The following is a 13,495-nucleotide window of genomic DNA, read 5'->3' on the forward strand; positions in this document are numbered from 1 at the left end:
TCTTGCCTCCTAAATGTCAAGTAATGGCTCAGTCCGAGCTAACCCACCTTCCTGAGGCCTATATGGAATTCCAGGATGTATTCAGTAAAGTGGAAGCGGAGATCTTGCCTCCTCATCGTCCCTGGGATTGCGCTATTGTTTTATCTCCTGACCAACCCATCCCCAAAGGGCGGACCTACCCTTTATCTCGTCCAGAGACGTCAGCCATGTCTCAATATATTTCAGAAAACCTGAAACGGGGATTTATCCGCAAATCTACTTCCCCAGCGGGTGCAGGTTTTTTTTTTGTTAAGAAGAAGGATGGGTCTCTCCGGCCTTGTATTGATTATCGTCCTCTCAACCGCATCACTGTCAAAAATCGATATCCACTACCTCTCATCTCCGACCTCTTTGATAAACTCAGTGGATCTCAAATCTTTTCCAAATTAGATCTCCGTGGGGCCTATAATTTAATTCGCATCAAGGAAGGAGACGAATGGAAAACGGCCTTTAACACCAGAGATGGACATTTCGAGTACCTGGTGATGCCCTTCGGCCTCTGCAACGCCCCAGCCATCTTCCAAACCTTCGTTAACGATATCTTTCATGACCTGTTATACACTTCTGTGGTAGTATATCTAGACGATATATTAATATTTTCTAAAGATCTGAAGACTCATCGGGAACAAGTAAAGGAGGTCTTACGTAGACTTCGGAAACACCACCTCTATTGCAAGCTGGAGAAATGTGTGTTTGAGATTAGTCAGGTATCTTTTCTTGGTTTCATCGTGTCGAGTCAAGGTCTTTGTATGGATCCCACCAAGGTGTCAGCTATTCTGGACTGGCCTCAGCCACAAGGCCTTAAGGCCATTCAAAGGTTCATCGGCTTTGCAAACTATTATCGCCAATTTATTCAGGGATTCTCCACCATTATAGCCCCCATTACAGCGTTAACCAGGAAGACTGCCAACCCTAGGGTCTGGTCTTCGGAGGCCATGTCTGCCTTCATAACGTTAAAGAAAGCATTCTCTTCAGCCCCAGTTCTGTCCCAGCCAGATCAAGAACGACCTTTCTTCCTAGAGGTAGATGCATCCTCAGTAGGCATTGGGGCGGTGCTTTTTCAAGAGTCTCCGGCTGGCTCACACAACCCGTGTGGGTTTTTCTCCAGACGATTTCTTCCCAGCGAATGTAATTATGGAATAGGGGACAAGGAATTACTGGCCATCAAGGCGGCTCTGGAGGAGTGGCGACATCTGTTGGAGGGGGCTATATTTCCTGTTACTGTGTTTACCGACCATCGGAATCTAGTGTTCATTCAAGAGGCTCGTTGCCTTAATCCTCGGCAAGCCCGCTGGGCATCCTTCTTTGCTCGATTTGACATGAAACTCACATTCTGCCCGGGAGCCAAGAATGGACGTGCCGATGCATTATCTCGCTCATTTGACGATTCCGATCGTTTAAGACCATTGGTTCCGCAGCATATTATTGATCCTTCTAATATCGTAGCCCTTACTAGGACCAAAACGTCCTCTCCTCCTCCAGGCCGGTCATTTGTGGAACCCCATCTCCGGTTCAAGACCCTGCAGTGGGCTCATTCATCCCGCATTGCCGGCCATGCTGGAATAAAGAAGACAACATCGCTGCTTTGCCGACGCTTCTGGTGGCCTAATGTACGTGCCGATATTGAGAGATTTATTGCTTCCTGCACTACTTGTGCTCAACACAAAACTTGTAGAAGAGTCCCGGCAGGCCTTCTTCGTCCACTTCCTATCCCCGATGCTCCTTGGGAAAGTGTGGCCATGGATTTTATCACAGACCTACCCCTCAGTGCAGGGTTTACCACTATCTGGGTGGTTATTGATCGATTTTCGAAGATGGCACATTTTATTCCTCTAACTGGACTGCCCACGGCCAGTCGTCTGGCAGATATCTTTATCAAGGAGATATTCAGACTACATGGGTGCCCGAAGGAGATCATTTCGGACCGCGGAGTCCAATTTACATCCCAGTTTTGGAGAACCTTTTGTAAAAGAGTAAACATAGAATTGAAATTCTCTTCGGGATACCATCCGCAAACCAACGGACAGACGGAGCGAATCAATCAGGATCTCGAGACATTCCTCCGCTGTTTTACCTCCGACAACCAGAATAAATGGTCTCAATTCCTTCCTTGGGCGGAGTTCTCCCATAATCAACACATTCATGAGTCTACCGGATTCTCTCCGTTCTTTATTGTATACGGAAGTCACCCTGTGTTTCCGGATCCTTTTCCAGTATCCTCTTCACCGGTTCCAGCCGTAGATACTCTTTATCGGGAATTTTCTCTCATTTGGGCTAAGACTAAGACGGCTTTACTCAAGGCTACTCAGCATCACAAGATCTTTGCAGATCGTCATCGGAGGGCCACTCCTCTCTTAAAGGTGGGAGACCAGGTATGGCTATCCACCCGGGACCTAAGACTAAAGGTTCCTTCTATGAAGATGGCTCCTCGATTTATTGGCCCGTACACCATCATGCAAGTCATTAATCCTGTATGCTTCAAATTGAAACTTCCTCCTTCTCTGAGATGTCATAATACTTTTCATGTCTCATTACTACGACCACTGGTACTCAATAAATTCTATCGACCTCCCGGTCGTCCCCCACCAATACAAACCTCTTATGGAACTGAATTCGAAGTCAGTCGGATCTTGGCCTCTCGCATTCTTCGTGGCAAACAGCAATTTCTGGTCCATTGGAAAGGATTTGGCCCAGAGGAGAGATCATGGGTGGACAAGCAGGACTTTCACGCTCCTAGAATTCTTAAAAAGTTCCTTCAAACAGGAGGAGGAAGAGGAGGGTATACTGTCAGGCGCCGTCCGCACGGCCGCCTGACTGTGTGATCGCGCGTCTGGTTGCTAGGCAACCAGACGCGTCATTTCCGGATTCCCCCTGCCATCCATTTCCCCCGCAGTATGACGCGCCCCGTTGCTAGGCAACGGGACGCTATGTATTCCCGGCGGCAGGCATGACAGCGCTCAGCGCTGAAGCTGATTGGATCCTCACATTATTTAAACCCCTTCCTGTCCTCTAGTCAGTGCCAGAGTATCAGGTCTTCCTGCCTCCAGCGTTTCTGTGTACCAGTTGCTATATTGTTCCTGACCTTCCTCGTGCTGCCTGTGACCCTTTTGACCCGGACCGTTTGACCACCCCTATCTGGATTCTGCCTTTGTACTGCGCTCCCTGAAGATTACCGACTCGGCTTGCCTCACCATTCTTCTGGATTTCCCTTTTGTACCTCCTCTACCTGAACGTTGCTGAACCGGCCTGTCTGACACCCCCTTGTATCTCGCTGTGGACTCTAGGAAGGACCGCGACCTGCGTGTCCCTGCAGCGGAGTCCATACTTCCTTGCGGGGGTTCCTGGTGAATACCAGGGGCACGTTAGACTCCGCGCCTTCCTCTGAGTTGCGCCAACAACAGCAGGTACCTCCTACCAGTCATACACCCACTAACAGTCGTGACACGGGCGCTAAGTTACCTAAATGAAGACTGTACTCTCTCTCTCCGAACCTGAAACCAAAACCATGCAGGAATACATAAAAAAAAACTTGCAAAAAGGCTTTATTATGCCTTCGAAATCTCCAGTGGGAGCGGGCTGTTTCTTTGTCTCCAAAAAGGATCGTGGACTTCGTCCCTGCATTGATTTCAGAGGTCTTAACAAGATCACTATTAAAAATACCTACCCACTCCCTCTCATCTTGGTTCTGTTTGACCAACTCAAAGGTGCTACCATCTTTACCAAAATTGACCTTCGTTGGGCATACAATCTCATCTGCATTAGAGAAGGAGATGAGTGGAAAATGGCTTTCAATACCAAGTCAAGGCCACTACGAGTATTTGGTTATGCCATTCAGTTTCTGTAATGCACCAGAGATCTCATTAATGAAGTTCTCCGGGAATTCCTGGATCAGTCCGTTGTATTTGGATGACATACTGATATACTCCCATTCGTTGTCTCAGCATCGTCTCCACGTTCAACAAGTACTCCATAAATAACGTGACCATCATTTTTTTGCCAAGCTTGAAAAATGTGAGTTTGAAGTCCGAAATATATCGTTCCTTGGATATATCATATCCTCTGCCGGTTTTTATATGGACCCAAGTAATGTGCAAGCTATCCTAGATTGGGTGTGGCTCGTTAATCTGAAGACGGTACAATGATTTTTAGATTTCGCCAATTACAACCGAAGATTTATTCAAGGTTTTTCAGATTTGGTGGCTCCCATTGTTGCCCTCACCAAAAAATTAGCAGATCCTGGTAATTGGTCCCCAGAAGCTATCAATTACTTTGAGGCTCTAAAAAAGGCATTAATCACCGCCCCTGTCTTAAGATGGGCTTTTGAGGAATGGCGGCACTGGCTGGAAGGTGCCATCCATGTCATCTCAGTCAACACTGACCACATCTTCAATATATTGAATTAGCAAAATGACTGAATACAAGGCAAGCCCGTTGGTCATTGTTTTTTACTCGCTTCCATTTTCTTATCAATTATAGACCAGGATCTAAGAACATTAAGGCTGATGCTTTGTCCAGCAGTTTTGCCTCTCATCATGCAGCAATTCCGAAACCACTTCCAATTGTACCACCTGCAACCATATACGCCGGTTTAGCTCAGGACTTGGGTATAACCCTTTGCAGGTTCCAAAAATTGGCTCACTCTGAAACACCTGCAAACCGCTTATTTATTCCGGTTCACCTCCAAAAGGCTGTTCTCACTGAGGCCCACGACCATAAAACCGCCGGACACCCCGGTATCTGTAAAACTACAGAAAATCTCTCATGCTCCGTTTGGTGGCCTAGCATGTCTTCTGATGTTCAAAACATTGTTATGTCCTGTGAAGTCTGTGCTAAAAACAAAACTCCTAAAAACCGTCATTTCGTTCAGCTTATGCCTTTATCTGTTCCTATTAGACGTTGGACACATTTGTCGATGGATTTTATTGTGGAGCTCCCCTTCTCAGCAGGTTACAATACGATAAGGGTAGTGGTTGACCGCTTCAGTAAAATGGCCCATTTCATACCTTTAACCAAGCTCCCTAGTGCACAGACCTTGGCGTCACTTTTTGTCCAACACATCTTCTGGCTCCATGGTTTACCAACAGATATTGTTTCTGACCGTGGCTCCCAGTTTATTGCTCAATTCTGGAGGTCCTTTTGTACAGTCCTTGGAACAAGCATCAGTCTCTCCTCTGCATACCATCCACAATCCAATGGACAAACTGAAAGGGTTAATCAATCCCTGGAGCAATTTTTACAATTATACACCTCTGAATTTCACAACAACTTGTCAGCTCTGTTACCCTGGGCAGAGTTTGCATACAACAATTCCTGCCATTCCTCCACTTGTACCTCTCCGTTCTATTGCAACCTTGGTTTCCATCCTAGATCTAACTCTTTGGCTGTGCTTAACTCTTCTGGGCTTCCTGGCATACACTCTATGGCTTCTACTATGAAGAACATCTTGAAGAAAGTTCCCACTGCCTCACAGCGGGCCTCATTTCACTCAGACAACCTTGTAAAAAGCTCGGTCCTAGATTTATCGGTTCCTTTTCCATCATCAAACAAGTGAATCCGGTGGCCTTTAGGTTGAAACTCCCACGTTCTTTAAAAATTCCTAACACGCTCCATTGCTCCTTGCTTAAACCTGTAATTGTTTCTAGCAAATTTAAACGTGTTCAGCCTCGGAGGTCTCACTCAGTTATTGTGGAAGGACACCAGAGTTTTTGATCCAGAAAATTTTATTTAACTTATTTATTAATTAGCAGGGACTGAGGGTGTTTTCAGAGCTAGGCTCTGATTGGCTGATTTCTGTATTTAAGGCAGGGAGGGCTTAGCCTCTCTGCTGCTTATAGTGTTCCAGTACTGCACTGTTGCTGACTTGCTCTGGATTCCTTAGTTGCTGATTACCTGTTGTGACCCCCTGCCTGTTTCTTGGACCTTGCCTGTTTGTCTGTGACCCTGACCCTTTGGCCAGAATCTTGGACTCTGGTGTTTTTCCTGTGACCCTGACCTTTCGCGTGTTATCTGACCATTATACCCTGCTAGTGACCCCTGACCTCGGCTTATGTCTGACCATCCATTACCAGCACTGCTGCTTCCTGGCCTGCCGCTGCGGTTCTGTATAATGAACCTACACTACATTGGAGTGAAGTCCTGGGGGCATCCGAGTACCTGTGAGCGTGTATAGAACTACAGGAAAGGCGGCTGCTATAGGTGAAGACCTCCTTCTACCAGTTCTGCAGGTTAGTTATCTAACCAAGCAGCCTAACAGTATAGATAATGATAGCAGGAATTCACCGGAACAGATGGAGATACCAGAAATACATTGGAACAGATGGGGATACCAGGAATACACTAGGAACAGGAGCCCAATATTAAGCATAGGTAGCATAGGCTTGTAGGTGTGGCACCATACTAAATAGTTTAGGGGTGGAGGGCAGCAACCAGTGAGAGAGAGAAGAAGGCCATAAATAATTGTTGTGCATGCACGATAAGCAATACGCCATCAGCAGATAGCTAAGGCTGTGTCTAGGAATTACCTGCCACATGGCACTGTAAGGAAAACTTGGGGGAGCGTCCCAGACACCAGTAAGTAAACCAGAAGGTCTGGCGGGTGATTAATTTATCTCATAGTGTAAATTACGCAGTTATAGGGATAAGCAAATGCTCATTCATTCACGACAATTCATGAAGTTTGCTTAATTTGTTGGTTTATAGGAAAAATTAACAATGGAGATAAAAAGCCAACTGCTAATAATGAGTATGTAAAGGCAAAAAGGAGTAAGTAGTGAGCTTGCATAAAGGTCATGGAGCTTGATGGTGATAGCAAAAATTCCTTTAATCTACACTATGGGTTGTATTGCTCTTTATACTACACATATGCTCATTGTGAATAATAAAGTCATTATTTCAGATCTTCCCATTACCATGAAAACTCACTTTTTATACAGATATTAATTACACAAACTTGGGAACCTAGAAACATAAAGGGGTAATGTAAAATCGCAGGTTATGTCTTTTGACAAAATTGTTCTTTTAAATCCTGCTGACAAAATCACAGACAATGTGCAATTTTACAACACCGCCGGTTAATACATTTAACCCACACTTTGTATTTGTATATATTTCTATCACATAGTTTACTTAAGTAGTCTTATGACTTTCTAATTACTCCAGGATGTCCAGTGCAGTCAGTTACATTAACAGCAGGTATATACAGTACATATGCATGTGTAAAAATACATACAGCCATGAGAAAAATAAAGTTTAACCGGTGTTAGTACATATCAGGACATAATTAGCAATCATCTAGTCTAACTCATAACAGATTTTACTTTGCAATTCTCTCTTCATCTTAAAATCACCCAATATGAAGAAGTCATGTGTGAAAAAGTAAGTACACCCTTACTGCTTACATATCAATACATATCAATAAAGAAGGTAATCTAATCCAGGTTCTGCTAATCAAGTACACTTCATTATTTCATAGTCAGGAAGTGCTAATACGTCTATATAGAAGCAGAACCTCCAGCAGTTCAGTATAGAGTATTCAGGTTTAATAGCAAGGAGAAAAGATATCTGCAATGATCCCAGAGAAGTAACAGTTACTTTTCATCAATGTGGTATGGGTTATAAGACAATTCCCAAACAATTGAAAATCCATATATACTGTGAGAAATATTATCTACAAGAGAACATCGAAGGCAGTTTTCACAGGAATGTTCAACCCAACAAAGCAGAAACGTCATAAAGAATAGAAAGGCTACATCTACTGGCCTCTGCTAATAAGGCAAATGGTAAAGTTCATGAATATCACAAGTATGGCTTTCATGGAAGGATAGCCAGAAGAAAGCCATTCCTCCCTTCAAAATAATCAGAGTACAGCCGAGGCTTGCAAAGTTTCTTCTGAATAAAATACAAGACTTCTGGAACAATCTTGTTTGGGCAATTGAGACCAAAGTGCAATTGTTTGGTCTTAATGTACAATGCCATATTTTGCGAACATCAAACACAGTATATTACCACAAGAACTTCACACCAACCATCGAGCATGGTGATTGTGGGGTAGTTTTGCAGCCAAAAGACCTGGAAACCTTGCAATCACTGGACCTGATCTAGAGTACTCTGAGTAACACTAGCAGTATAGGTGTCTAGGACCAGAGTCTGCGCCAGAGTGCAGAACTGGAATCTGGCATAACAACACTCTGGAACTGTTCGAGTGAACTTAATCCAGGCACACGGGACTGGAACCCACTATTAAAAACTCAGAATTTAAACACACGGAAACACAGAACAGAACGAACTGTAAAGGGAGACACCAAATCAGAACTCATACCCATGACACAGAATGGCGAACTCAGGACTGCACCCAGCCTCAGACTGGCCTGCCGGCCAGCCGGGCTATAGACCGGTAGGCCCGGGCACGATTAAGCCCCGCCCCCTCCGACATTGGGGCGGAGCTTACAGGGAGCACCTCGTAGACGGTCGTCTGCGGCGGCAGTGTAAGAAACACACTACCGCGCAGGCGCAGAGAGCCGTGTCTGGGATCTCTGCCCAGACACGGCTCTCTGCACCTGCGCGGTAGTGTGCTGTGAACTTCAGCAGGGGAGGAGGAGCTGTATGTACCCGCGGCCGCACAGAGGAGTATCGCCATTATGTAAGTTTTATGTTGCCAGCCCATGATTGTTTGCTATCCTTACTGGGGTTTTCTTTTTAAAAAAAAACAAAAAAAACTTTAAGTCCTGTCTGTGTTATTTGTGCGTTTTATGTGACTGGTGTTATAGTTAGTTTTATCTTTTTTTTGTGTTGGAATGAGGCTATAGAGAGAGGAAGGAGTGTGGGGGCTAGGACAAGTTGGGGGAGTCAGAGTGCTCCCGGTGAGAGTGTGGAGAACCAAAGAAAAGAAAGTAGAAGAGGATGTGGTAGAGAAGGTGCTGGAGGAAGCAGGGTGATAACAATGGCCAGGTTATAATAAAGTCTGACTGCGATATTCATTTCTCCCATGATGAGACTTGTGCTCTCATAAATAGTATAGTAGCCTGTTATACACAGATTTTTGGTAGTGACGCAGCAGACACCGCTGAGTCACAAACACCAGTAGTGGAATGGTGTCCGCAATGCTGTAATGCAGTAGGCCCATTATATCAGAATAATGTTTATTGCACTGTGCTTTAAACAGGTGACTGAAAGGAAAATATCTGATGAAAAAAAGGTTTGCTGCAGCAACAGGAGGGGGCCCTCCCCTGATTTTGGAACTGTTATTGTTTCCATGCATCCTTATTAGCAGTGTCGGACTGGCCCAGTGGACTACCGGTTAAACCACCAAATACGTACAGCCACACCCCCTTTTACCAGTGGACGGACCCGGCGTCCCCTCTGCTCAATTGCGATCGCAGCTGCGATCATGTGACCCTCCCCATCCCCCTGTCAGCTGATCTTCCCGCTGTATGAAGAAGGGAGAAGAAGCAGAGCCTGCCCTGCAGCAATATCAACATATAGGTAAGTTCAGTATATTTTTTAACCATTTATTCATACTATAGTGTGTGTGTGTGTGTATTGTGGTCATTTGCGTGGCATAACATTTGGGGCACTACTGGGTGGCATAACTTTGGGGCATTACTGTGTGGCAGAACATTGTTTTGGGGGCACTACTATGTGGTATAGGGGGGCTGCCTATCTATACTAAACTATAGGGGGGCTGACTATACTAAACTATAGTGAGGGGGGGCTGCACAGAGAACACTATAGGGAGGGGGTGATGGGACCTTTAATGCTGAGGTGGTTTGGGTCTATAATTGAATGTGGGTGCTGTTGATTTAATGGCAGGGTTGGTTGGCGTTTCTAAATGTACCCATTATTTTTTCCAAATAGGGCCCTCAACATTCCTGGATCCAGACAAGCCGCAACTAAAGAAACCAGCAGCTACAGGTGGTAAAAGTGACAACAACAGGTAGGACAGTCTGTCAAATGTTCTGAGTCTAGTGCAGGCTTGGCTAACTTGTGGTACTCCAGGTGTTGTGAAACTACAAGTCCCAGCATACCCTTACAGCAATAAGCTGCTATATATTGGCAAAGCATGCTGGGGCTTGTAGTTTCACAACACCTGGAGTACCACAGGTTAGCCAAGCCTGGTCTAGTGGGACAATCCTGCTTTTTGGTGACTGTTCTGCCCAATCTAAGGGGCAGGTCAAGACTATATTCTTTATACACACACTGTATGCTTTATAAACTACACTAAGGTGCTAGCTGTCTTTCGTGGACTGACCATTCCCCCTCTAGTGTCAGGTCCCGCCTCTATGATGGCTGGCCCACACCCCCTCTGGTGGGCCCCTAGTGTTGCAGTCCCCCGGTGGGCCCTTTATGCCCCAGTCCGACACTGACTGCACCACAGCCACAGTCCTGAAACCCACACACAGCTACACGGAACTGGAAATATGCCCTAGAGACTCAGAACCAGCCAGAGCAACATAACTGGTGATGCCAGTAAAGCCACAGTTACTGCAGAATTAACACTGGATAGTGCAAAGTTCTTACTGAGGTAAGCACTCTTTATGAATGTGGAATATTGCAGGAAGATAAGCAGCTTGGAAGTGCAGAGTACTTGCAGAGTGCTGAACTCTGGGAAATGCGGGGATACCTGCAAAGTGATGATTAGTTGGTAATGCAGGATGTTCACCGAAAAATGATCACTTTGTAAATGCAGGGTAATCAGGAACAATGCAGGAACAACTGGAACCTGGAGCCAAAAATTATCCTCATGAGAGAAATATGTTGTTCTGGCGATGAACAGATCTCAGCAGCAGTTTGAAATAGGGTGTTCCATGAATTATTGGCTGCACAGTTCATAGGATCACAGCTGCTGAATCTGGTTGGTCTGGGATGATCACCTGACTGCATCCAAGATGGCCATGCCCATGCAACAGAACAAACAGAATGAGTTTGCTTACAAAAATGTGATAAACAGGTATACTGCAGTAGATACCAGGGGCATCTTACCAGCATTATGGGCACCAGCACAAAGCAGAGCACTGGGGCCCTACCTACACACCACTCACAGGAATAAAAATGTAAATTATCGATAAAATAAAGCTTTTATTTATTGGTACCTCCAAAAAAATCATTGTTTAAACATTAAAAAAAAACACATGCTGCAGAACAGAAATTAATCCACAAAAACGTTTGGACAATATAACATGAGCCTTGATATTGAAAAACAAGAAATTCAACATAAAAATGCTACTCAGTTTGTAAATCATACTGACGGACATTGCACAGTATGAAATTACTATGAATTATTTATTATTAATCAAGTGTTCAACACAAACATTTGCAAAATTTCGAAGGTGATTAGTTCACCTAAATGTTTTAATAAAGAGGGTTTGACGCTTCTGAATAAATGTCCTGGAATAATATACTGAAAAGTTGGCAAGCCTATGTTGCCCCTATGCTCGTAGGGCCCCCGGGCAACTGTCCATGCATTAAGATGGCTCTGGGAGGTACCTGGGTAGCTGTGACATGACAGCAGAGGATGTGGTAAGTGGCAAGACATTTAATTCATCTATGAGCACAAAGAACATTTATTAATCTTGAGTCCATACTGCAGCATCCAATTGACATTTTGGGCATCTCAAAAGCATACTTACCCACTGTACCAGAATTTCCGGGATGCTCCTGAATTTCGGGAAGAGTAGATGATTTTCTTCATGAGCCCCGCCTCCTGCTATGAAATGCCATGAATTCTGGCATTTCCTAGCAGAAATTGGAGCATGCAAATGGACAATGATCTTTACTGCGCAGGCAAATCTACAACAGGATGGCTGAAAATAGAATAAAAAAATCAAGGTTTTTCAATGGCCAGGTCAAAGTCCAGATGTTACCTCCATTGATAGCTGAGCATAAACAATTGCTCTCAAACATCAATACAGTGTAATAAACAGAAATGGTCTGAAATTACTACAAATAATGTGAGAGACTGATAAACTCATAAAAGAAACAACACTTTATTAATTCTAAATGTAGTTACACAAGCTTCTGAATCATGGTGTGCACTTACTTTTTCACACATGGCTTCATCGTGTTGGCTTCTTTTTAGTAGAATAAATAATGACCATTTAAAATCTGCTATGTGGTATTTGTCATACAAGATTATATTGATCAAATGTTAGCACTTGGTGAGGACATATTTAAAAGATGTACTTTCTCTTTCCATTGACATTGACATTATGACTGTGTAAATGCACTACAATTACAGTATTATTATTATTATTATTATTATTATTTATTTGTATCTATATGAGTGAGAACTGCAAAGAAATAGCAATTAGCTAGCTTGGAGCCCTGATGCCCTGTACTTAACCTAAGAATTATCATGGTGTCCCAGGACATATTGCTGTGGTGGAGATGGGCAGTAATTTTAATGGCTGGACAGTTGTGAATTCCTTTCCTTGTGTGGCTAGTGTGTAAGGCACTTAATGTTCAAGGCTCCAGCAGCTTCAGAATATTGCATACTCTACTGAGCAATGGTATTTATGTAATGCACTTAGCATTCCTACCAACAATGTTCCTCAACTTGTGTTACAATACCTCATTTCATTACTATGATAAGTCAAGGATTTTGTGAAAGCTCCCCCTCTTTATTGGTTACCTTAACTCACCAATGAGGAACCAGCTTAGTATGTTTATTCCTTCCCCCCAACTAGACTTCAACACACTGCACTCTCATAGCTAAAGATATTGTCACAACAGACTTATTTTTGTGCAAACTATACCTGCACATTATTTAATTAAGTCCATCATTGCGCCTACTCAGGTCATCTAACTACTAACAATTTCTCTAGATCCCTCTTATTGAATTTTCCAAAATACCAGACATTTACATTTAGAGTGGGAGTTGAGATTAGAAGTGTGCTGTAGTTGGTCATGAGAGTTTTCCTTCCTTTTTTTTAAATGAGGCCACCTGAGAATAAATGGTACTACAAAACCAATTTTTATGGAGAAATCTCCTTAACTGTGGTGCTGTATAATGGAGTGAAATGATCAACCGGGACTGTTTAGGCATACTTTATTCTTGGTGCAAAGTTCATACTCACTGTACTGTTAACCGGACAAACTTTCCAACATCAAAAGTTACATTTATATTTGTATGCTCTATATAATAATTAAGATGAATTGGGAAATAGCAATAGTCTATTCAATGACAATCCACCTAGGGATTTTTAAAAGCTGGGTCTACAAAAGTAACAGGAAGTAATAATTGCCATATATTAAAAGTAATTTCCACTAAGAGAAGTATGTGTGTCATCCCATAGTAAGAGCTTAAATCCTGAATTCCTTATTTTTTAAAGTTCATTTACTAGACTTTGTAGCTTCTAATAGTTATGGAGTAAATAAAATTACTTAAAGTTGTAACCACTTTGTCACGTTAATGAATATTTTGTGGATGCCACAGACTGATATTAACACCACTAGACAGGGA

This window comes from Mixophyes fleayi, chromosome 4, assembly GCF_038048845.1.
Source record: "Mixophyes fleayi isolate aMixFle1 chromosome 4, aMixFle1.hap1, whole genome shotgun sequence".
In the NCBI taxonomy this organism is placed as follows: domain Eukaryota; kingdom Metazoa; phylum Chordata; class Amphibia; order Anura; family Limnodynastidae; genus Mixophyes; species Mixophyes fleayi.